The 25,364-nt window shown below is 44.8% G+C and overlaps 1 protein-coding gene across 9 annotated transcripts in view; it reads right to left on the bottom strand.

Annotated features, from left to right (window-relative positions):
* LOC115095597 (dual specificity protein phosphatase 13-like) overlaps positions 1–25,364 on the bottom strand; it is an 83,195-nt gene that overhangs the window by 54,788 nt on the left and 3,043 nt on the right. The gene's annotated exons all lie outside the window — the stretch shown is intronic.

The following is a 25,364-nucleotide window of genomic DNA, read 5'->3' as shown; positions in this document are numbered from 1 at the left end:
TTATTTATTTTATTTATTTGCTTTTTTTATACCGACATTCGTTGGGGTACATCACATCGGTTCACATATTAACAGGTTAAAAGCTTTACTTCTGCACAAATACCGCCTCTACCACGTAAGTGGGAGGATTTTAGTAGACATGCGTGCTGACACAATTTACCAGCTTTTCCAGTTCATTCCCAGTTCGTCCATGTAAAGGATAGAACCTCCCTTTTACCCTGTTAGCACCAGTCCTTAAGACCCCACTGACTAGCTTAGATTTTTTAAATTTTATTACTTTCACGCCATTCATAGCAGAAGTAAAGTGCCTTTTAAAATCTGTGCAACAAGCCTGGCCCGACTTCTGCATGTATCTCCCGGCTTTGGGCATGTAGGGTTTTAAAAATTCACCTAATTGCGCGCAGAAAATGTAATATATACGCATGCAAGTAGCCTCTACTCACATAGAGGTAGATTTTAAAAACTTTCGCGTGCGCGTCCATGTGCGAGCGCTACCTGGCATGCACACACGGATGCCCAATTTTATAACATGCACGTGCAGGTGCACGCATGTTATAAAATAGGGGGTCAGCGCACGCAAGGGGTGCACAATTGTGCAACTTGCGTGCGCTGATGCCTGCGGCCTTCCCCAGTTCCCTACCCCCTAATCTAACCTTGCCACCCCTTTCCCTAACCTAGCCCCCCCCCCAAAATATTTCTATTTTACCTCTTGTGCCTGCCTTGGGGCAGGCGCAGGTTGGGCGCGCCGGCACCCTGCCGGTACGCGATCCTCCGATATAGCAGCAAATGGCCACTGTGCCGGGGGCCTCTAACCCTGCCCCGCCCCCTCCCTGCCCCTTTCCCGAGGCCCCGGGACTTTCACGCATAGCCGGGCCTTTGAAAATAGGCCCGGTGTGCGTAAGGCCACCTACGCGTGTAAACGTTTTAAAATCTGGGCCATATTCTATATTTTATAAAAGTAAAAAATATTCACTTTTGGGCACACTTATACCATGTAAATTGCTTATAAAATAGTAACTTACTCGCGTAAATGTTGGCCCCGCTGCTTTTTTACAAATGCAGATGTACATGCGTACCCTTACCTACATATGTATTTTGAGATTTATAAAATAGCATAGTTATTTATTTATTTGTAAAGTTTTAGACACTGACATTCATAAGAAACATCACGCCGGTTTACAATTAACTATGAAAGGATGGAAAATTACAATGAACAGGGTGGGGGGGGGGGAGGAGAAGGCTAGAAGGAGAAGGAGGGAGAGGCAGGGAGAGAAAGAGCTAGCGAAGGAAATTAAAAGGAACAGTGATATGGAGAAAGACGGAGCATAATCTTATTATGTAACTCCAATAACATCACAGGATATGTATAGCATATGTATATGCTATTTACACAACATTTGTGCTGATTTATATACACACAACTCTTTAAAAATCCACCTTTATGTCTATAAGGAAAAGTGTTGATAAAGCATGCCCAAAAAATTGTCATATGAGGTGACATTAGAAGAGGTGTGCCGGTAGGTATTAGCATTGCAAACCAAGCTTTTATTCACATAGGTTAAGGTAGGAAAAGCAGTGCACTGAGAATCAGGAGGATGTCAATTTATTTATTTTTTTTTAGCAATAACAGTACCATGACATGAATAGCAGCATTATTACCACCAGAAGTTATGGTTGCTGATAAGCTCCATTGGGGTCAATTTTCAAAAATGCTCAGCCCTTCCTTTAAGAACAAAAATCTAGGAAGGTTTATGCCTGAAAATCTCCCTAAATTTAGAATTTTAAAACTCTGTGGCCTAAATTTGGGTCTATAACTCATTCCCTAAATTTAGGTATCTAAGGAGGTCATACTAAGCTGCAGTATTTTTGCTGGATGGGAAAATACCACCAGGTTTACTAAACTGCGGTACTTAGTACCACAACTTAAAAAATAGTATAGCTTAGCTGCCCCCTTTAAGTCTCACACAATGGTGGCCCTATAGCCTGGGGCCGCTATCTTGTTAAAGGGCCTGAGCAGCCTGAAAAAATGCCTTCCCCCCCCCAGTATAGAAATCCTCAGGGTATCTGGAGCGACCCTTGTCCCATTCACCCAGTCCCTTGAGGTGGCCCTGGTGCTGAAATAGTAGAGGAAACAAAAATGTTAGGAAGAGTATTAGTGTAGGATTCTCCTTCCCTCCCAAACCTCTTTTCACAAATTCCCTCTCCCACTGGCATCCAATTTGCCCCCCCCCCCCTTCCCCAGCCTCCAACTCTCTTCCCCTGACCCCTCCATTTGCCATACTTTTACATCTCTTGGGGACTAGAGGGACCTGGTGCATCCCTTAGGCTCCGGGCCCAGTGACAATGACAAAATGGCGTTGGGCAGCCTGTGTTCTTATGTTCCTGTCACCCATGCACCTAGGAGCATAATGAAATAAACTGTGAAGAAATTCATAACTTTGAGCCTGTCATTGCAGAAAATGATTGCACATAGGCTGCTATTTGCAAAAGTGTATTTAAATTTACATATAATGAGCTGCTGTGATACAAACACATTCAAAATAGCTCATTATTAATGAAATTTTTGAAAAATTTCACATGAATACATTTTCACATGCCATTTTCCACCAAAAACAGGTGTAGTTATCATTTATCCCAGGACAAGCAGGAAGCTAGTCCTCACATATGGGTGACGTCACCGACGGAGCCCGAACGTGGGAAAACTTCTGTCAAAGTTTCTATAAACTTTTGACTGGCTGCCTGAGACTACTGAGCATGCCCGGCATGCCATGATATTCCCTGCCACAGGGGTCTCACTCCAGTCTTCGTTTTTCCGCGTGCCCATTAGCACCGCGGTCGTCAGAGCCCCGTGAGTCTCCTCACAAAATTTAATAAAAAAGTTATTTAAAACTTCAAAGTTTTTCCCACATCAGGTCTCATTCCTGTTTGGAACCGGACAGTGACAAACATTTTTCTCAGACTTCTCATTATATTGGTGATTTTTTTTCTCAGACTTCCCATCGACGGCTGTCGGTTTTTTCAACATGGCCTCCGGGTTCAAGAAATGTTCTTGTAACCGGACCATGTCCGTTACAGATCCGCATACCAAATGTGTGATCTGCCTAGGAGAGAAACATGAAATTTCATCATGTTCTCAGTGCCAACAAATGACCCCAAAGGGTCGAAAACTCAGACGGGAGAAGATGGCCCAGGTTTTCCAACTACAATTATTACCATTGCCATCAACTTTGACCAAGTCTTCACCTACAGGGGTAATTAAAAAGCTTCTAGTTAAGAAAAAACATGTCGAGGGTTCGGGGGATGCGCCGTCACCGACACCATCCTCCGCATCAATCAGGTCTGTGTTAGAATCTAAGCAAAAACATAAGCACAAGCACCGTCGACCATCGTCTATTCCACCATCGACAGAACCGTTAGTGAAACGACCTAAAGTTGTCGGAACTCCAACCCCGATGCCTGCGTTACCCTCGACGTCAACATCGCCTTCACCGATAACGACTACACCGGATTTCACATCCCTTGTTCAAAAATTAGTATTAGACGCATTACAAAAGCAACTTCCGGCGCCATCGCCGATGCCGGTGGACACACCGATGCCGGCGGGATTGCCGATGCCGAGTCATCGTCGATGCCGGCGGGACCGCCGATGCCGACGTCATTGTCGATGCCGGCGGGACCGCCGATACCATCTCTCGGTACTATATCATCTATACTACCGATAATGCAACCATTGTCGATGCCTGTCACTTCCTCGATGCCTCCATCGACATCAGTCACTTCGAGAATACCAATCTCAGAATTCTCATTCCTCCCTACCTCAACGACAACTATGTCATTGATGTCACGATCACTACCTCTGTACACCACTGCTCCCACCATACCATACCTTCCCAAAAAGGTAATTCACTCTCAGTCATCCACTAAGAGAGCATCATTGCTAACAAAAAGACCAATCTCTGAAGATAGGTCCTTACAGGATATTATTACCAAAAGGTATACGGACTTACTATCTTCTTACCAACCGCACCAGAAGATATACCACCTGAACATTCTTCATCAGATGATCCTTTACCAGGACCCTCTGGGATACATCCTACTCATAAGGCAACACCACCTCATCAACCAACTCAATATGATTCCTGGTCTGACACGGATTCCGAACCATCATGAGAGGATTTTATGTCAGATCCATCTCCGCTACCTGCTACAAAGCAGTCACCACCAGAAGATTTTACATTCCAGTCATTTGTACAAGAAATGGCAGATAATATTCCTTTTCAGTTACATACCGAACAAGATAATAGGCAACAAACTTTAGAAGTGCTTCAATTTGTTGATCCCCTTAAGCACGCTCTCGCCATACCTGTCCACGACATTCTGTTACAACTACAACAACGTCTTTGGGAACACCCTTGTTCAGTCCCTGCAGTAAACAAGCGCATAGTCTACTTATTTGGTACAACCTTCCTCTGCATACCAAAAAACACAGCTTCCCCACCACTCGGTGGTTGTGGAATCGGCCCAAAAGAAATTTCAACGGACAAGAGCCCATTCCTCAATCCCTCCAGGGAAAGACAATAGGTTCCTTGACCAGCTGGGCCGCAAAGTGTACCAAGGAGCAATGCTGAATTCCAAAATATCAGCATACCATTTGTATATGACACAATACCACAGAAACTTGTGGAAGCAAATGGAATAGTTTGTGCCATCTTTGCCTGCACAGTATTAAGAAGCTGCACAGGCTGTTATAAATAAGGGTTTTAATGCGGGCAAACACGAAGTACGAGCCGCATATGACAGTTATGACACCACCTCATGAGTGGCTGCATCCGGCATTGCTGCAAGATGCTGGGCCTGGCTTAAAGCATCCGATTTAAGACCAGAGGTACAGGACAAGCTGGTTGATCTTGCCTGCCTGGGGGATAACCTGTTTGGTTCAAAAGTCCAGGATGCTGTTTCCCAACTACGGGAGCATACAGAAACACTGTGGCAGTTATCCACACTGCCACATGACCCTTCTACACATTCTGCCAGACGACCATCATGAAGGGATACCAGAAGGCCCTTTTTCAGACAGTGAAAATACTACCCCCCATCGTCTAGACCGAGACCTCCTAGATCTCAGCAAAGACCTCAACAGCGACAGCGAAGAGCTCCAAGACCAGCACCAGCCCCTCAAACTGGACCTGCCACTGGTTTTTGAGATTACATCCGGAGAACAGAGCCCACATGCCAACCCTTACCCAATGCTACCAGTAGGGGGCAGACTACAAAAACTTTACATCAATTGGACATCGATAACATCGAACCAATGGGTCCTGTCTATCATCCACAAAGGATACCATCTCAATTTCAATTCAATCCCTCCAGATTTTCCACCAAAACCTTCTCATCTCAGCGAAGATCACATTCTTCACCTTCAAATAGAATTATCCACCCTTCTGAGCGCCAGGGCAGTCGAGAAAGTACCCTGGGCCCAGCAGGGCAGAGGATTCTACTCCCGTTATTTCCTCATTCCAAAGATAATCGGAGGCCTTCGTCCTATACTGGACCTCAGGAATCTCAACAAATTTCTAAAAAGAGAAAAGTTCAGAATGGTATCATTAGGCATAATGCTCCCACTCCTTCAACAAGGAGATTGGCTTTGTTCTCTGGACCTTCAAGATGCTTATGCTCATATTCCAATTTTTCCCCCTCATCGCAAGTATCTGCGCTTCAAGGTAGGAAATCAACACTTCCAATACAGAGTTCTACCATTCGGTCTTGCCTCTGCTCCCAGAGTATTCACAAAATGTCTGGCAGTCATAGCAGCCCACTTGCACAAACAAGGTGTTCATGTTTTCCCATATCTCGACGATTGGCTCATAAGAAGTCAGTCGCAAGAAGGAGCTCTAACTTCCCGAAATCACATGATTGCTGTGCTTCACAATATGGGTTTTCTCATCAACTATCCAAAATCCCATCTAATTCCTTCTCATCTTCTCCAGTTCATAGGAGCAGAGTTAAACACTATCATCGCAAAAGCCTTTCTACCGGGCGATTGAGCAGAAACTCTGTCCCTCTTGGCAAAGTCGTTACATTCACGGAAACAGGTAACGGCTCACCACATTCTAACATTATTAGGCCACATGGCTTCCACAGTTCATGTTACTCCTATGGCAAGACTCGCCATGAGAGTAACCCAATGGACTTTAAAATCACAATGGATTCAAGCCATTCAACCTTTGCACTCTCCAATCCAAATCACACAACAACTTCGTTCATCTCTCCTTTGGTGGATGGACAAGGACAATTTACGCAAGGGACAGGACTTCCAGCAACCAGTCCCTCAGATAACTGTAACTACAGATGCATCTACCATTAGAGATGTGAATCGTGTCCTCGATCGTCTTAACGATCGATTTCGGCTGGGAGGGGGAGGGAATCGTATCGTTGCCGTTTGGGTGTTTAGAATATCGTGAAAATCGTTAAAATCGTGAACCGGCACACTAAAACCCCCCTAAAAACCCACCCCCGACCCTTTAAATTAAATCCCCCACCCCCAAATGCCTTAAATTACCCTGGGATCCAGCGGCGGTCCATAGCTAAATCGGGGGAAGGGGGAGGGCAGGAAAACCGGCACACTAAATCCCCCTAAAACCCACCCCCGACCCTTTAAATTAAATCCCCCCCCCTCCCGAACCCCCCCCCCAAATGCCTTAAAGTACCCTGGGGTCCAGCGGCGGTCTGAAACGGGCTCCTGCTGTTGAAGCATGTTGTCTTCAGCCGGCGCCATTTTGCAAATGGCCGCCGCAAAATGGCGGCGGCCATAGACCAACACGATTCGACCGCAGGAGGTCGCTTCCGGACCCCCGCTGGACTTTTGGCAAGTCTTGTGGGGGTCAGGAGGCCCCCCCAAGCTGGCCAAAAGTCTCTGGGGGTCCAGCGGGCGTCCGGGAGCGATCTCCTGCCGTGAATCATTTTCCGTACGGAAAATGGCGCCGGCAGGAGATCGACTGCAGGAGGTCGTTCAGCGAGGGTTTCGGACCTCCGCTGAACGACCTCCTGCAGTCGATCTCCTGCCGGCGCCATTTTCCATACGGAAAATGGCGCCGGCCATACGTGTATGGCCGGCGCCATTATCCGTACGGAAAACGATTCACGGCAGGAGATCGCTCCTGGACGCCCGCTGGACCCCCAGAGACTTTTGGCCAGCTTGGGGGGGCCTCCTGACCCCCACAAGACTTGCCAAAAGTCCAGCGGGGGTCCGGAAGCGACCTCCTGCGGTCGAATCGTGTTGGTCTATGGCCGCCGCCATTTTGCGGCGGCCATTTTGCAAAATGGCGCCGGCTGAAGACAACACGCTTCAACAGCAGGAGCCCGTTTTGGACCGCCGCTGGACCCCAGGCTGGTCCGAAACTTTAAGGCATTTGGGGGGGATTTAATTTAAAGGGTCGGGGGTGGGTTTTAGGGGGATTTAGTGTGCCGGTTTTCCTCCCCTCCCCCTTCCCCCGATTTAATTTAAAGGGTCGGGGGTGGGTTTTAGGGGGATTTAGTGTGCCGGTTTTCCTGCCCTCCCCCTTCCCCCGATTTAGCTATGGACCGCCGCTGGACCCCAGGGTAATTTAAGGCATTTGGGGGGGGGGGTTCGGGAGGGTGGAGGATTTAATTTAAAGGGTCGGGGGTGGGTTTTAGGGGGTTTTAGTGTGCCGGTTTTCCTGCCCTCCCCCTTCCCCCGATTTACGATTTTTTGACGATAAATCGGGGGAATTGGTATTGTATCGTGGCCCTAACGATTTTTGACGATTTAAAATATATCGGACGATATTTTAAATCGTCAAAAAACGATTCACATCCCTATCTACCATAGGTTGGGGAGCTCATATAGACAATCTCCAAACTCAAGGGACATGGACAAAACTCGAAGCAACGTTTCAAATCAATTTCCTAGAACTTCGAGCTATATGTTATGCGCTGCATGCGTTCAAGGACTGCCTTTCGCACAAGACTGTTCTGATCCAAACGGACAACACAGTAGCCATGTGGTACATCAACAAACAGGGAGGTACGGGCTCGTATCTCCTTTGTCAAGAAGCCGCACAGATTTGGGGATGGGCCCTGAACCACTCAATGTTCCTCCGGGCCACCTATCTTGCAGGCATTCAAAATGTAGTGGCGATCGACTCAGTCGTCAATTCCAACCACACGAGTGGTCCCTGGATCCCTCAATAGCGACCAGGATATTTCAGCGTTGGGGTCAACCAACGATAGACCTGTTTGCGTCACATCTGAATCACAAAGTGACCAATTTCTGTTCTCTACACAAACAGAAGAACCAGCCAGCCAAGGACGCCTTTGCTCGCCCTTGGAACTCAGGCCTACTATACGTGTATCCTCCGATACCACTTATAACCAAAACTCTAGTGAAATTACAACAAGACAAAGGGTCCATGATACTCATAGCCCCATATTGGCCTCGACAAGTATGGTTTCCCACACTTCTAGACCTCTCAGTCAGGGATCCCATTCGTCTGGGAGTAGCTCCCACTCTCATAACTCAAGATCAGGGTCGGTTGCGCCATCCCAACCTCCAATCCCTAGCCCTGACAGCATGGATGTTGAAAGCTTGATCTTACAACCACTTAATCTTTCATCCAATATATCTCAAGTTCTTATAGCTTCACGTAAACCTTCCACACGAATGAACTATTCTTCTAAATGGAAGAGGTTCACTTTGTGGTGCAGGCAAAACACTATTGATCCTTTCACCTGCCCCACTACTTCTCTTCTAGACTATTTATACCATCTTTCAGAATCTGGTCTCCAGACTTCATCTGTAAGAGATCACTTAAGTGAAATCTCTGCTTACCATAACAAAATGGGAGATGCACCAATATCTACACAACCTCTTATCACCAGGTTCATGAGAGATTTAACTCAACTTAAACCACCAATTCAGCCTCCAGTCACAGCATGGGACCTGAACTTGGTCTTAACAAGACTCATGCGTTCCCCTTTCAAACCCATAGATTCTTGTGATCTTAAATTTCTCACATGGAAAACTATCTTCCACATAGCCATTACATCAGCTAGAAGGGTTAGTGAGCTACAAGCACTGGTCACATATGAACCTTACACTAAGTTTCTACATGACAGAGTGGTTCTCCGAACACATCCAAAATTCCTTCCCAAGGTAGTTACGGAATTCCACTTAAACCAATCCATAGTTCTACCCACATTCTTCCCAAGACCTCATTCTCATCAAGGAGAATGAGCCTTATACACCTTGGACTGCAACCGTGCATTGTCTTTCTACATAAACCGCACAGCAGTCCATAGGAAATCTAAACAACTTTTTGTTTCTTATGATCCAAACAAACCAGGGAAGGCAGTGGGTAAGCAGACTTTATCAAACTGGCTAGCAGATTGCATACAGTTTTGTTATGAACAAGCAGGCCTTCCTCTCCAAGGGTGAGTAACGGCACATGCAGTCCGAGCAATGTCAACATCAGTAGCACACTATCGTTCAGTGCCAATTCTTGACATTTGTAAAGCAGCAACATGGAGTTCTCTTCACACCTTTGCAGCTCATTACTGCCTAGATAAAGAAGGACGACAAGATTCAGCCTACGGACAATCTGTCTTGAAGAACTTGTTTCCAGTTTAAACCCAACTCCTTCTACAACCAATCTGCTGTGATCTTCGGCTGATTCATTTCAGCAGCAATACTTCACTGTTGACTCAATCACAAATGACTCAGCCTCTAGCTTGCTAATCACCCATATGTGAGGAGTCGGACTAGCATCCTGCTTGTCCTGGGATAAAGCAAAATTGCTTACCTTGTAATAGGTGTTATCCCAGGACAGCAGGATGTAGTCCTCAAGAAACCCACCCATCACCCCGCGGAGTTGGGTCCGATAGATTTTAGTATTTTATTTTTGCTAACGCTTATTGCTACGTACGAGACTGGAGTGAGACCCCTGTGGCAGGGAATATCATGGCATGCCGGGCATGCTCAGTAGCCTCAGGCAGCCAGTCAAAAGTTTATAGAAACTTTGACAGAAGTTTTCCTGCGTTCGGGCTCCGGTGACGTCACCCATATGTGAGGACTACATCCTGCTGTCCTGGGATTACACCTATTACAAGGTAAGCAATTTTGCTTTTTCTTAAGGACCTATGGCAAAGTTTTGCACGCAACTTTTCTAGAGCTCATTTGCAACTATAGAAAAATTGCATGCAAATTTGCCAATAACCCGCAGGAAATTCCGTAGGTCAGTACATAAGCCTCAGAGTAAGATATTGGGAATATATTTCCCATGGAGGATAACATAGTTGAAAACATTTTGAAAACTTCCTTTGCAAGATTGCTGGTGTTTAGTTCTTCCTCATTTGAATTTCTGCTTCATGTTATGTGAAGGGGAATGAGAGAAGAGAAATTTTCAGTAACTGGAGAAAAGTTTTATTTCTTATTTGCCCCTGGCATTACTGGAAGGATTTCTATTGCTCTGCTTTGATCACTGGGACCTGGTATCCCCATCAATTAAATTACTGTGGTCATCAGCACTAGCAGTGCCATCCAGAAGAATTGCATTTCCAGAAATGGAGTCTGAATGTCACTTTCAATTTCTCTTATCTGTCCTACAAGACATTTCTGTGCACCTACAAGATTTTTCTGCTCTTGAGTCTCATTTGTAACTGTTTTGTCTTGGTTTTATAAAAAGCAAGATTAACTTTTACAAAGACCCGGGCACGCACCCATACACGCATGTATATGGCCACGAGCAGATCTACCCCATTATTTTATAACCCGTGCCTTTTGTGTGTGCATGGGTTATAAAATACACGTAATTCTTCCCTGCAACATTTATGTGTATTTAAAAAAATATGCATGAATAGATATTTAAGTTAGATGGATAGGTTCTAATTTATCCAGCTAAATAACGGCTTTTCTGAAGGAGGACCGGGCAAACTGCTAGACTTATTGGTAAAACTGGTAATTTAACTAATGTGCGCATGTTAGAAAATGTGTGGATTTACATGCGTATAAGGGGCCTGATTTTAAAAAGCATTTACATGTTTAAAAATGAGTTTTACCCATGTAAATGTACTTTTTCCATGTAAGTGGCCTTTTGAAACTTGCTAGAGTATATGTCATTGAATTGTCCATAGGATTTACTCTTGTGAGTGCACTTTACGTTAGTAAATGGCTTTCGAAAATTGCTACAACAGTAGTTAAACCTTTTTGAAAATTACACCCAAAGTGATTTACCCAGGGTAAGTGCTACTTAAATTTTGTGTGTAAAATGTCCACCCTTTAATTTTTTAAATATTTAAAGGTAGATTTTAAAAGCCTTGCGCGTGCAAAAATGGCCACATATGCAATTGTGTACACATGCCCAGAATAAGGTTTTCTACAGCTCTGAGAGAGTCTCAGTCTGATATTCTATACATGGACCATTGTAAGGGGGCACTTTGATTCTGGGTGAGTTTTCGGGAGGTGGCTTGGGATTAGGGGAGTGGTGTTTCAGACACATTCAGAGGTATCCATTGTAAAATTGACATCATTAAAGAATTTTAGACCTTATAAGCGATGAAACAGAGTTGAGTTTACAATGCAGCTAGCAGGGAATAAAATGTACAAATCAACTCCTCTTCTTAGAATTTTCATCATTTATAAGGCCAAAATTTTTTTTATGATGTCAGTTTTATAATGGATACCTCTGAATGTGACTGTAACATCATTCCCCTAACCCCAACCCACCACCCGAAAACTCACCCCATATCAAAGTGCCCCCTTACAATGGTCCTTATATAGAGTATCAGACTGAACCCTAAAAAGAGTTTCTCTCTCGCTTCTCCAAAGTTCACTAGATTCCTATGCCTAATAAGGAGCTGTGGCATAAGCATGAGGAGTAATTTATAACCTAGACACATAGGGCAGGATTTTAAGACGTACGCCCGATTTTATAACATGCGTACGCAGCCACGAGCATGTTATAAAATCCAGGGTCGGCACGCGCAAAGGGGTGCACACTAGTGCGCCTTGCGCGCACCGAGCCCTAGGGGAGCCTGGAGGGAACGGGGAAAGCCACCGGGGCTCCCCTAGGGCTCGGCGCGCGCAAGGTGCACTAGTGTGCACTCCCTTGTGCGAGCCGACCCCTTACAATGGTCCATGTATAGAATATCAGACTGAGCCCTATAAAAAGGCACTCTCTCGGAGCTGAAGAAAACCTTATTCTGGGCATGTGTCGTGTCCTGAATGTACACACTCGCATATGTGGCCATTTTTGCACGCGCAAGGCTTTTTAAAATCGGAGAGGCCTCGGAGGGAACTTTCCTTTGGACCCCCTCCCCCCACCTTCCCCTCTCTACCCCTATCTAACCCGCCCCCAGCCCTACCTAAATCACCCCCTACCTTTGTTTTGTAAGTTATGCCCGCCTCTGGCAGGCGTAACTTGCGTGCGCGGCCAGCTGCCGGTATGTGATCCCCTGGCACAGCAGCAAATGGTCTCGCCCCCGCCCCACCCCTGGACTGCTCCGCCTTGCCCCCGCCCCACCTCTTTTTTCAAGCCCCGGGGAAATATGCGCATCCCGGGGCTTTACGCTCACCGCCGGGCCTTTTGAAATTAGGCCGGGCACGCGTAACCCCCCTACACGCTTAAATCCTCCTGGATTTACGTGCATAGGGCTTTCAAAATCTGCCCCGTAGGTTATAAAATAGTGCATATTTATGGGCGCACGTGCAGCCCTTTTAAAATCTACCCTTTTGTATAAAAACTTGTAATCAGTTCAGCACCACTAATTTGGCTACATGACGGTTTAAAAAGTGCTACTTATCTGGCTATATGAGCTTAAGTCTCAACTACAGCTAAGTCACACATTGAGCTATTTATCCAGATAAGTCTCAGAGCTACTTATCTGGAGAAGTCAGATTGCAAGATAAACTCAATTCGATGTACTTATACAGCTAAATAAGAAAGCAAGCTAAGTAGCTCTATTTGACACTTATCCAGCTACCTTAGGCCTACATTCATCAAAATGCTATGTTTTTTCAGGGGAGGGGTCCCACTATTGTGATAGGCTAGCGCAGCGATAGTGGAGCCCCTCCCCCAAAAACACATCGCAGCTCAATGGCGTGTTCTTTGTTTCACAGCCAATCACCACACCCCAAAGTCCGCGACAAGCGGCCCTTTAATACAATGGTGGCCCCGACCTCATGGGACCACCATTATCTTAAAGGGCTGCTTGCCACCCAAAAAGTAAGCCACGGCCAAACGGGGAGGTTGGCAGGGGTCATTGCTGAACCCCCATTTCAACACAGAGCCGCTGGTCGATGTGGCCCCAACTTCTCCAAAATAAAAATAAAGTTTTCAGTAAGCGCACAGCAGTGGTGACCCCCCTCTCCCAGCCCCTCCCCATAGTGGCAGCACCCCTCCCCTCTGGCCCCCCAATAGTGGCAGCCTCCCTCCCCCCACCCCCTGGCCCCCGATATACAAGCTCTCTCTCTTCCCACCTCTGACTCCCCTGATAGTGGCAGCTCCCCTCCCCCACCCTCAACCCCCCCAAATAGTGGCAGACCCCCTCCCCCATTTGACAGATTTCTTCTTCTTTATTGCATGACATTTTTTTCATGGGGAAGGAGTGATCCAATGAGTCAATTGCAAATGGTGCCAAAAAACCAAAGCCAGTTGTCATTGGTCATTTCTACAGTATAACATGGCACCAGCCTGGGCCTGGCTCAGGATGGAGTCATTTTATTATATAGAAAAAATAAATAATGGCTCCAGCCTTGATCTTCCGGCACTATTTTCATTTGGCTATTAGCAGTTGGGCAGGAGCTCTGTGCAGAAAAGTTCAAGCAATGGAGAGGGCTGTGGGGGCGAGAACTGGGGGTATGGCCTGAAGATAAATAATAATTAAAAAAATTATCAGTGGTGATGGCCTTATTGTTTCTTTTTTATTAAGACAAATGAAAGCAAATTTTCCTGATTAATTCACATCCTTTATGATAAATACATGTGTGTGCATTAAATTGGTTTCCTACAAGAATATATCTTCGGTTATCTTTCCCTAGTTAATCCCTGAGATGCTCTTTGTTGTTTTTTTAATTAAATAATGTTTTAATTAATTTTTTATTGATCACTTACAGATACCTAAGCAATTTACAAGTGACATACATAGTTAAAACAAACAGTATCAGAATACAATATGGAAATGTTCATTACCCTAAAGCAGATAAACCTGGGTATGAATCCCTGCTAATGTACTTATTCAAAGGATTGTTTGAAAAGATAAGTTTTTAACATTGATTTAAAAGCTTTTGAATCCTCCGGTACAGAGTTCCAGATATTGCGAGCTGCCACTGAGAAGGCAGACTCTGGTTTCAGCCAGCCGGGCCTGCCTCACTCAAGGGCTTTCTGGGAGGCCTCTCTGTGAAGATCTAAGTAATTGCATCGGTTTATAGACTACCATCAGAGCATTAGCCCAACTTCAATAATTTGTGGATCATCATTGCAATTTTAAAGACGATCTGATGGTACACAGTCAGCCAGTGCAGGTCCATTAGGTATCAGGGTGATATGTTCTTGCCTACTTTTACCACATATCAAGAAAGCAAATGCATTTTACAGAATCTGCATTGCCCTCAGCTTATTACCAGGCATCCTGACACAGAGCGCATTGCAATAATCCAGGAGTGACAAAACAGAAGCCTAGACAACTGTCCTAAAGTCATTCGGTTCCAGCAGGAGTTTTTAACCACAAAAAAAACCTGTAGTTTAAAAAATCCTGCCTTAGTAACAGGTGGCAAAACGATAGGCGTGATTTGATCCATATCCCAGCACTCTTGACCAGAGGTAGGCCAGGGGACATGATGCCTTCAATGGTTAAAGATGTTTTGTGGGAATCCAGCAGTTTCCTTCTGTTCTTTTGGGCTTCCATCTCAATTGGAACTGGGGCTAGCAACTGGCACTTGCGCGCAAGTTATAAAATTTCAGGTCGGTGCATACAAGGGGGGGGTGTGTGTGTGTACAAATTAGCAAATACGCGTGGTGACGCAACAGGGTCTTACCCAGTTCCCTCCCAGTCCGCTCTAATTAAGACAAATGGCAAATGGCCACTGTGCTGGGCGCTTCTAGCCCCGCCCCCGGACCGCCCTGGCCAGAAAACGTCCCCAGGCCTGCCCCTTTCAGAAAGGCCCGCGCTTATGCGCATACCGGTCTTTACGCGCGTGGCCGGGCCTTTTTCAAAATAGGCTCAGCGCGCACATGGCCTTCTGAAAATCCACCCTTTAAAGTCTTAACATTTTGAACTTAATCCCACTTTTAACACTGACCTAATTTGTGGTCTGAAGGATAAACAAGAATCAAAATCAAAACCCAAAATTCTGCACTGAATCTACACAGCAGATTTTAATCAAAAGATTGAGGCTACCTGATCTTTGTGCTAAGACTGACCTGGAGAATCAGGCAGCCTCCCTCTCAGCAGGGTTTATAAGAAAATTTTTACTACATATCAATTCACTAATATCATTCAGACAACTATTCACTAAATCAGAAGCTTCTGATTTATTTTATCCAACAGGGTAAAACAGTTGAACATCATCTTTGTATGTGAATTGTTATCCAATGAGATTGGTGGATCAGCGGGCCATCAGTGATGTAAATAAATAAATAAATCTTCATAAATCTTAAAAGAGACACCATACATTTTGATGATGGAACATAACAGATATAAATAGATGTTAAATGAGATAGGAGATAAGATTGAACCCTGAGGGATGCTAGAGTTTACAGTAAACCGTGCAGATTGCCTCTCTCCTCTATCAATACCCGCTGTTCTCTCTATCTAACAAGTAGGACTTAGGACTTAAAGCAGCCAAGAACACTTCCACCCAATCCAATATCAGCCAATCCCTTAATTAGCATAGAATGACTACTGATATCAAAGGCAACTGAAATGTCTAAAAATAACACCAATATTGCACCATCACAATCCAGTTCCCACAGGAAAAAATCAAAAACAGAGACCAGTTAAGCTTCAGTACTTATAAGTAGCTCGAAAGCCACACAGCCAGTGCTGCAAAATATTAGTCAAATCACATTTGACTGAGCTATAGCCAAGCTCCACTGTGAATATTTTTCTTTTTCTAGTATTGGTTCCTGTTTTATAATGTACCCATTGTTTTATTGCTTGTTTATTGTTATTATTGACATATTATTTAATATATGTGGCTTAACTGGTTTTAATGTTAGCATTTTATACGATTTTGTAAGTAGCTCCCCTCCTCGGTGGAAGCGGTTAACTGGAGGGCACACTCAGTACCAATGCTCAGTGAGGTCTATGACATTCTCAGCAGAGATTCGCCATTGCTCTTTGGAATGCACAGGACCTGGTCTTCCCTTGGGGTCCTTCATTCAGGCAACAACCAGGCCTAACTCTGTTTAGCATCTGAGTTCAGGGTGGCTTAGGCCCATGTATTTTTGGGGGGGACATATGGGGGAATTCAGTTTTGAATACTTAAAATTTATCTGAGTAAATTCATGGCCTCTCCTAGTTTACTCTGGCTATCCAAAACCCTACCCCTTCTTTTTCCATGTAATATTTGTTAGCATTTAAATCATTTACATGAAGTAAAGCAAAGTAATAATTTTGCACTATTAAAAAAAACCCCAATTAGGAAAAAAAGAAAAATTAAGGAACAAATATATTTCCCATCATAGTACTAAATTGTAGGTACCCAGTAAGGGAAGGGAAGAACAAAAATAAAAATGTAGTGTTCTAGGAGAAAATTAGAAAAGCATCTCTCTTCCCCTAATAGACGCAATCCCCAATTAGGCACCAAAAAAGAATCATTTTACCACAGATTTATCTAGAAGAAATCTTTCACGATGGGAAGGATCAGAAAATATGAACTTATTCCCTTGATAAATTATAATGCATTTGCATGGGAACCTTAGAAAAAAAAAAGGCTCCTAATTTAAATACTTGCCATGTCATAGAAAGGAAAGATTTTCTCTTCAGCTGAGTCACACCAGCAACATCGGAAAACATTTGACCATAGAACAAGGTTATCTTTATACTTAAAGTACTGCTTAAGGATCAAGTCCCTATCAGATTCTCGAGCAAAGGTAAGAATAAACATTGCTCTGGTGGTTATAAAAACCTGTGAATTTTCCCAAAAAGGCAATCAAATTTGAACTATCCACAGACCTAAACCAGGGCATCCATCTCTCCACCTGCATCATTTATAAGACCAGGAAAATATCCTTGCGCTGTGAAATCTGTAGCACCTCACTCACATGCGGGTAGATTTTTAAAGAAGCGCGCTCGTCCATGTGCGCACGCTACCCCAGCGCGCACACGTGGACACACTGATTTTATAACATGCGCACACCTGTTATAAAATCATTGGGACTCGTGCCCGCCGGATTTTGTAATCCGCACGCGCAAGGGGGGGGGGGGGACGGACATTAATGGAAACTTTGCACGGCGATGCATCCCGGCCTTCCCTAGTTCCCTCCCAGGCTGCTCCTTAATTGGAATTTCCCTACCCCCTACCCTAACCTCCCTTCTCCTTCCCCTCTCCTCCCCAACCTCTAAATTGTACCTTTTTTTTGCTTTCTTGTGTTTCAACTTACTTCAGGGCCCAACCTGAAGTAAGTTGCGCACACCGGCTGCTGGCTGGTGCGCAAGGCTCCAGGACAACGATCGATGCCGCTGTCCTGCGCACTCCTCCCCGCCCCAGGTCAGCCCCTTGCAGGAAGGCTGGCATGTATGCGCATACCGGCCTTTATGCGCGTGGCCAGGCCTTTTTGGAAATAGGCTCGGCGCGCACAAGGCCTGGCCACGCGCGTATAGGCCAGATTTTATGCGCAGGGGGGGGGGATTTAAAAACCGACCAATATTTCTAAAGACGTTTTTCTGCTGGCAACAATCTTGATTTTGGAAAATCAAGCAAATGCCAGTCCCTAGACCTTACCACATTTTCTGAAGATTCAAGTTTGAGACGCAATAGGTTATCCTTTATACTAATCACACCAGAGGCTTATGGTGTTGTCACTTTATTTACCACAGAGGAGAACTGGCTCTCAGGTTGTTCCACTCTTCGCTTGAGCTCCCATAATTTGGACGAAGTCCCAGCAGAGAAATTACTTAAATGGGATAGAGCAAAAGCCCGGGTGCTTTCAGTTCATGTGACCACTTTCCAAATATCTGAAAGGGTAATATTTGCTAGCTCAACAGATGACACTACCTCCGCTTCTCCAAAATTTAGGGATGAAAACACTGTTCCTGGCACTGGGACCCCTTTGCATCTCAGGGTGGGGGGGCATCCTGGCAGAGGAATCGACCATAGTGCCCACTCCTGCTGCAGTTGGGGTCAAAACCGTAACATTTTGCTGTTGCCGAGGGCTCTCTGAGCTTGCACTGTCCTGCTCGGCTTGTATAGCTGCTTCAGTATCTGGAAACTCCTGGCACTTTGCACTCTGATCGGCAGCCGCAGGCTCCAACCTATCGGCGGGTTCTCTCACAACTGGGAGCCGCCAGAGCCAGGGCCAACCCTCTGCATGATCCGCTCACCGAAACTGGATGCAACGGAAGTAAAATCACCCTCTGGACTCCTAGTATGCAGTGGTGGTGGGGGGGAATCCTCACGCCGGGGCCGAGGGAAGCATCAACGTCTTCCCCCAACCCTTCTAACTGCTATCATTTTCATGGGGTTTGGATTTAATTGTAAATGCTGCACCTTTCCATAGTTTACACACACAGTTACTCTATCCTATCTTGAAAGTGTCCTAAGGTCAGTACTGCTGTGTTGTAATGATACAAAATATTACTTAGCCACTGGGTATTTCTGTAACAGTCTGCATTTATAGCCAAACAATATTGCCTTCCAATTGACCAATCAGGATGCAGAATTCCTTTAACAGTTATTTTTCTGCTGTATGCATTGAGAAGCATTTGTTGAAAGCTTAAAGAAGAAGTTGGGAAAAACCGTTTATGTTGTTGCGGGGTTAAACGAAGTGCTTTCTAAGCAGCGTGTTTCAAATTATGCACATTCCACTGTTGCCAAACATCCAGTGACTTATAGTATTGCAATGGCTGATTTTTTCTTTACAGTTAATGAACATAAGTATCTAATAGTCTCCACTGCTTTACTGAGCAGAGCTGTATTTGGCTAACGTGGGGCAAAATACTGAAACTTCTTAACGTAAAGCTCACAGGGGTTTTTTTTCCCCCTTAGATGCTAAATTTTGCTGTTAAAGAGACTTCATACTCAGTGGCGTTCCTAAAATATTTGGCACCAGGGGTGGATACTTTCTTTGGCACCCCCTCAGATTTACTTCTCCATTCTTCTCCCTCCCCTCCTGCAGATTCACTTCTCTGTCTCCCTTCCCCCGCAGATTCACTTCTCCGTCTCCCTCCCTCCCCCCCCCCCCCCCCGGTGATCTCCGGTTCCCCTCTCCTTCACACAGGCTCCCTCTCTTACACACAAACATGCACCCTCCCTTCCCCCCCCCCCCCCTCAGACATGAGCACACACTCTCTCTCTCACTTCCTACCCCACTCCCCATCAGACGTACAGCAGGAGCTTCCTCTTTCAGTCCCCATGACAGACGGGATCTCTTCATGTTTCTCGAGGCCGCGCGGGGGCTTGGGCGTCTCTGCCTCCTGCACTTGAGGTGGGGAAGGGGCAGCTTTGTTGCCGCGCCACTTGCAAATGCTAATGCTGCCTCTTTGTGCGACCCAGAACACGCGCTGATCTTCCTTCTGCTTTGGACCGCGACTGCATGACCTTTCCTTTTTCCCGCCCATGCCGACCCACCACTTCCTCTTCCAGGCCACGCCGGTGGAAAGAAGAAGAAAAGGCTATGCACTTGCCGGCTCCAGACCTGTAGCTTGCACCGGCCCTGCTTCCACTGCTCATGGCCCGGAGGCTTCCTCTTCTTCTGCCACGAGTGGAATGGGCTCCTGAGGCGGACCGCACCTCTCCCCCTTATTCTTGTTCTTATTACAATCAATTATTCCTCCCAGGTTGAAGCCATGTCTACTTCATTTGAAGCATCACAATCAGCAGCTATCTGATCTGCTACAATCAAGCACAGTATTTGTTGGCAGGCGGATACCTCAGAACGTGTTGTAGCCCAATGTGGTGTCATTTAAATGACTATCAAGCACCCGTGTGATACTTGTCAAACTGGTTGAAAAATGCTTCAATTACAGGTCCCCAGGAAGAGAGTAACTGTGTTTACTTTGTGGTATGCAGTCATGGTTTCAATCAGCTGCTCATTAGCCATGTTTAGTTCAAGACTGTATTTGGTAAAAAAAAGAAAGTTTGCATTGCATTTCAATCAGTGACCTAGCAATGTATACCTACACCAATTCTCTTGAGTCACTCGTTCCATATCCAAATAACATTGAGAATATTGAAAAGATTAAAAACCCTGTATATTTGATCCAAACTGCCAACAGGAAGGAAGGCTCACACTAAAGCTTTACCCTCAAATGCAATCCTTATATTTAACACTGTCACATTTCAGGGATGTGGTTGCAGCATTATATAGTGCACTCTGAGATTCTTTATGCGTATAGTATATAGAGCAGTTGTCCTCAACCCTTTTTCATTCGGGACATACCTTACAGATGGTTCTCACATGTGTGACTCATTGAACATGTGACCATCATGGGGATAAATGTAAACATACACTCTGTATCCACAGGAACCCCCTCGACACCCAGCAATAGGTACAGAGCAGAAATAAGGCATTATTTGAACAACTTACCATACAAAAAAGATGTTCTGGTGACATCTCAGTAAAAGCAAAACAAACTCCCTCTACTACCAGGCACAATAACCCTTCTTATAAAAAAAAAAGTATTTTACCACCAATACATGTCCTAGTGAGAAAACACAACAAATAAAACTGATACAAATGCCTACATGCTAGTAAAATATCTCACCTCAGGCACACACACAAAACTGATCTTCACCAAGTACAGAAAGATCACAAATTATAAATATGGAGGCAGAAACTAGAATGGAAACCCAAAAAAGCCACTCTACATGCAGTGCAAACCTGGAGAAATGGAAAGAGAAATATAGCACTTAACACAGTCCCAGGACAGTCCCAGGATCTGCAATAATGCACACAAACTAATCCACACAAAGTTTCATTTGCATTATTGAATGCACTAAAACAGTAACAACCCTACAAATATTTAATCAGGCCCTAAACACTAATACACCTCCTATTAGGAAAACAGAATAAGCCAAGCTGCTATAGATCCTTATACAGAAATAATTGTAAAACTATACTAATAAATGTTTCAAAATGGCTCAACAGAATAACATCCAACAATTAAAAACTCATAAAAATTATTAAAAATTGTCCAAATACCAACAAAATATTGTAAAACAACAAACACATCACATAATACCCAATAATTAAAATAGCAGTCAATTAAGAAAAATAAACTTAGAAAGCCACTTTTACTTACCCTCTCTAACAACTCTCCTACTCCTTTCCCTTCCAGGCCAAAAGCATACACCAGAAGCAGCAGTGGCTGCTGAAGCTCTGTCCTCATGGTCATCTTCCTTTGGGCCCACAACCAGTCGCGCGCACACACACACACACACACACACACACACACACACACCAAATAGACCCCACGACCAGTCTCTTGTCTCTTACACACCAGTGACCTCCCCGACCAGTCTCTCTCACAGCAGTCACATCCCTTTCCAGTCTCTCTCCCCCTCACACACAGCAGTCACACCTCCGATAAGACTCTCTTCCTTACATACACCAGTCACCTCCCTGACCAGCCTGTCTCCCACACACAAATCAGTTACCTCCCTGACCAGTCTGTCTCTCAGTCACACTCGCTCTCTCTCACACACATGATCTCTCACTTAGACACATATTGTCAATCACACTTGCACAAACGTGCTCTCTTACATACAAGCTCTCGATCACACATACATGCTCTCTCTCCCTCTGGCTCACTCTCACTCATGACCCTCCCCCCCCCTCCCCCCCACACACACACACACAAAAGGCAGCTGTAATAGCCTCCTCCTTCTCCAGCCCTTGTGGACCAAGAATGAAAAATTCCATTAGCTGTGGGGGCTAACTCTGTTCTTTCTCCCATTGCTGATCGCGGGATGTGCTTCATTTTGGTCTGGTCCCGTGCTGCTGCCAGTACTTTATGCAGCATGGTTTTCTCTTCTTCCCAAGCACCCCACTGTACATCACTTCCTGTTCTAGGCCGTGGGGGCGGGAAGAAGAAAGGGCCATGCCGCTGATATTGCCAGTTTCCTCTAACGCTGCTGCCGTTCCTGCCTGGACGGAACAGCAGCAGTGTTAGTGGAAGAATATCTGCATCTCGCTGTGATGGAGGAGAGAGAGGGAAGCTCAACCGGGGCAGTGGGACTCCTGCCGATGCTTGGCAACACGCTGGTGTATCCTGACACACTGGTTGAGAATCGCTGGCATAGAGCATTGTTTATTTGCACAACATTGTGTAATTTAACATTTTTTTTAAAAATAAATGTTCCACTTCCAAATTATAGTTGGATAGGCTCACATGTAGCATCCTGTTTTCAAGGCAGTTTCTCCTGGAGTTGTTACTAGGTACTTAAAAGATTCAGGATTTGGACCCATAGGGGTCTACCTTGAGATTTTGCTAATTAAACTGAATGATCATTATAAACTCCTTCATTCCCCCACCCCTCCTCCAATCCCAACCAAGGACAATCCTGTAAAAACATAGATTTTCCTGTCCCTACAATGTGCACCAATCATGCAGCAAACACCCTGCACTGGAAGGGCTATGGGGATGTACCAGACTTCTTAATTCATAAATAGTGGGTGATATGCTTCTCACCTGCTCTATGCCACTTGCTTTGTCTGCTCCACCTCTGTTAATAAACATTAGTTTATGTGCATGAGGTACTGTGCTGATGAATTACTTGTAGCATGCTTTAGGCAGGGTAGGCCTGTGCTACGGCTGCTGTTTCATGACTTATTAGACAGCAAGCTTTGGGATCTTGAGTCCATGTGGATGGAGACTGTGGCTAAGATGAGAGTATGGGATTTGAGCTAGTTGTAGCTGGATTAATCCAATAGTTTTGAACTGCACGGACTTGCACATGAACAGAAGGATAAAATAATGACTTAAAAGTGAACTTTGGGCATTTTAAAACTAAAAATCACACGCATTAGGGTCTGCCCTGTTTGATTCCTGGGCCTGGCTTTTATTCCATTTTCTGGCTGGAAATGATGAGGCATCAGCATTCACTATTCCTGGTGGGGGAAGGGAGCCCCAGCTATTGCTCAACAGCAACACCTATGACTGAAACTAGAATACATATGCACCAGGTTCGGGAAAGAATCGTATTTTGTGGCTTCTGGCCAAGGATCATTAAGGCAATGGCTGAGTTAAGGAAAGTTATAAAAACAGGGGAAATACCCTGGGCAGTTAAGAACATAAAACATAAGAAATTGCCATGCTGGGTCAGACCAAGAGTCCATCAAGCCCAGCATCCTGTTTCCAACAGAGGCCAAACCAGGCCACAAGAACCTGGCAATTACCCAAAAACCAAGAAGATCCCATGCGTTTGATGCAATTAATAGCAGTGGCTATTCCCTAAGTATAATTGATTAATAGCAGTTAATGGACTTCTCCTCCAAGAACTTATCCAAACCTTTTTTGAACCCAGCTACACTAACTGCACTAACCACATCCTTTGGCAACAAATTCCAGAGCTTAACTGTGCATTGAGTGAAAAAGAATTTTCTCTGATTAGTCTTAAATGTGCTACTTGCTAATTTCATTAAGTGCCCCCTAGTCTTTCTATTATCCAAAAGTGTAAATAACTGATTCACATCAACTCGTTCAAGACCTCTCATGATCTTAAAAACCTCTATCATATCCCCCCTCAGCCGTCTCTTCTCCAAGCTGATCAGCCCTAACCTCTTCAGTCTTTCTTCATAGGGGAGCTGTTCCATCCCCTTTCCTCATAGGGGAGCTGTTCCATCCCCTTTATCATTGTGGTTGCCCTTCTCTGTACCTTCTCCATCGCAACTATATCTTTTTTGAGAAGCGGCGACCAGAATTGCACACAGTATTTAAGGTGCGGTCTCACCATGGAGCGATACAGAGGCATTATGACATCCTCCATTTTATTTTCCATTCCCTTCCTAATAATTCCTGTTTGCTTTTTTACTGCTGCAGCACACTGAGTCAACGATTTCAGTATATTATCTACTATGATTCCTAATATGGAACCTAACATCGAGTAACTACAGCATGGGTTATTTTTCCCTATATGCATCACCTTGCACTTGTCCACATTAAATTTCATCTGCAAATGAATCTTGTCTAATTTAAAATGGGTCTGGTGGCAAGTGAAGACTGAAGTAGCAGGCAGAAACTGCTAGGTAGGAAATATAATTTAAAAAAACTCACATATGGTGTTATGGAAAGCAATGTTAATCCTTTGTATTATCAGCTTGCTGGCTTTGTACTCAGCACTATATGATGAGTGTATGCTAATGAACGAGAACCAATATGGAGAAAGTATTCACTGAAGACAGTGTGAAAGAGACCAGATAAATAGTTTGAAATGCATGGCACATGGATATACAATAAGCAGGTCTTTTGTTTTAAGCCATTTGGTGTTTCTCCTATTAAAAGACTTTGTTCTAGCTAAAGAGCTCTTAATAAACCCCTTGTTACTATAGAATTAGTGTGTATTTATTTCACAGGTAATTCTTAGCATACTTCATTGGACTGTCAACTAGTTGAAAAGAATAATCACATCATATTTCCTTGTTTAGGAGGGCTAGTGAGAGATGAACAGTTCGTAAGCATCCACTCATTGCTTATCATACCTCCTCCATGGCCAGATTATACATAATTCCTGCTTCATCGAGGGATCAGCTGGTAAGGTGAGCGCTGACAAGAAGTAAAGTTTTAACACCACATGGGGATGTGTCAACGAATGGCTTTTCAGAACAAAAATGGTGATTTTCAGTTTGCTTGAAATGAAACAAACCAAATAGGCTTGCCTGAAAATGTCAGAATTTTCAGATACTTTTCGTTCCTTCCGAGAAAACAAGTCTATAGATTAAAAAATAAAAAGCTAATTCCCTGTGCCCTCCTGCCACTTTCTCAAGTTCTAAGGGTCTCACCAAGCCATCTACTCATTCCCCCCCCCCCCCTCACCCACCAACGACCTGGGGCCAGGACCTCCCCAAGGTGAGATGAACCAAAGCCTGCTGGGGCCTCCATAGGCTCCTCAGGCACCTCGTCCCTGTAAAGAGGCTGGGGCCTTTTCTGAGTCCCACTTGCCCCTTCTGTGGCAGTTTTCATCCAACAAA

Source organism: Rhinatrema bivittatum, chromosome 7 (assembly GCF_901001135.1).
Source record: "Rhinatrema bivittatum chromosome 7, aRhiBiv1.1, whole genome shotgun sequence".
In the NCBI taxonomy this organism is placed as follows: Eukaryota; Metazoa; Chordata; class Amphibia; order Gymnophiona; family Rhinatrematidae; genus Rhinatrema; species Rhinatrema bivittatum.
Note: the sequence above shows the minus strand (reverse complement) of the source record. Positions and strands in the feature narration are given on the sequence as shown.